The sequence below is a fragment of the Arachis duranensis genome, chromosome 5, assembly GCF_000817695.3.
Source record: "Arachis duranensis cultivar V14167 chromosome 5, aradu.V14167.gnm2.J7QH, whole genome shotgun sequence".
NCBI classification, from domain to species: Eukaryota; Viridiplantae; Streptophyta; class Magnoliopsida; order Fabales; family Fabaceae; genus Arachis; species Arachis duranensis.
In genome coordinates, this window is record NC_029776.3 from 75871172 (window position 1) to 75872517 (window position 1346).

At 36.0% G+C, this 1346-nt stretch overlaps 1 long non-coding RNA gene across 1 annotated transcript in view; it reads left to right on the forward strand.

The window, feature by feature from the left end:
- Positions 1 to 618, forward strand: part of LOC107489613 (uncharacterized) — a 3808-nt gene extending 3190 nt beyond the window's left edge. Inside the window, exon 4 of the long non-coding RNA XR_008009313.1 lies at positions 512 to 618. This is a non-coding gene — a long non-coding RNA (uncharacterized LOC107489613). The remainder of the gene's footprint in view (positions 1 to 511) is intronic.
- The last annotated feature ends 728 nt before the right edge of the window (positions 619 to 1346 follow it).

Below are 1346 nucleotides of genomic sequence, written 5' to 3' on the forward strand. Positions count from 1 at the left end.
TGCTCTTGATTGTGTTTGAACCTCATTACCTGTGTTTGTAACTAATTGTTTGGATTGTAGTGATTGGATGTTGATTGAGTTGTTTGGGCTTGAGGCCATGATTGGTACGCTTGAGGTCTATTTCTGTATAAAGTATCTGACTGGTTCAGCATAGACTTAATGAACCTATGCTTGGAGCAGGATGATCATTTATACTGCGTAGGTAACTTCTTTTATGTTAAGGTCTAGTAAAATATGAAAAATCAAACTGGTTCAGCATAGACTTAATGAACCTATGCTTGGAACAGGTTGGTCATTCATACAGTTTAGGAAACTTTTAAGAGTTTTATAAAGAAAATATGGGTCTGGCATTTTGAATAATTAACTAATACTTTTAAAGAAGGTTAATTTTCTTTTAGATGTCTCTGAATGAAATTAACTATTTGCGCTTTATTCTTTACTTTCACGGCATTCTCGACCTCTACTGAGAACATGTGGTTTGGTTCTCACCCCAAATTTTCCACCCTTTCAGTGACACAGGTTTGAAGACGCAATTTGAAGCTGCGAGCGATTAGTAGGTTTTCTTTATGGTTTTAATTGCTTTCATAGAGTCCCCTCGCTCTTTTCCTTTGAAGTTTTCTTTGAAGTTTTACTTTACCAGAGGGGTAGGTTTGGTATATTGTATTTGAGTTTTATTTGGTTTCTTTTGTACAAGAATTATTATCAATAATATTTATGTGATTATTATTATTTGTAAATGTTTGAACAATGTCTTTAATGAATAAAAACAAAATTTTCTGGCATTTTCTTAAAACTGAAACGCGAAATCGATACAAAGGCTCAGTAAATAAGTAGTTAATATTAGAAAAGGTCACGTAACGTTCTTTCTAGTAGAAATACCCTGACTTAAGCAAGGTATTTTACTGGAAGGGATGTTACAATATGGTATGCAAGGTATTTTGCTGGAAGGGATGTTACAAAAGGTAGGGGATTTATAGGAGTGAAGGGTGTGGTTCAAATGGTGGGAAAAGAAGGTAATTCAATGTTTTCCACTTGGGGAGTGGCACCTAGCGTGGGAAGTGGCGCCAACCCTTATCCCACTGTGTCCTCTGAATATGTTGAGTTCCAAATTGTAAGTACACTTTGACCTCCTTGTTATCTATCAAGTGGGCCCCATTCAATCTCCTGAAAAAAAAGAAACCGAAAACCCCATCAGTAATGATAAAATGATCCTCCACATTCCTTTTCAATGCTAGTGAATGGAGTTGCAACTGATGGGTGTCCCTTGGGACACCAAACTTAATTCATTTGCATCTCAATAAATTGGGTTCATCACTGGGTTTTTAATGTGTTCATGGGGAAGAAGT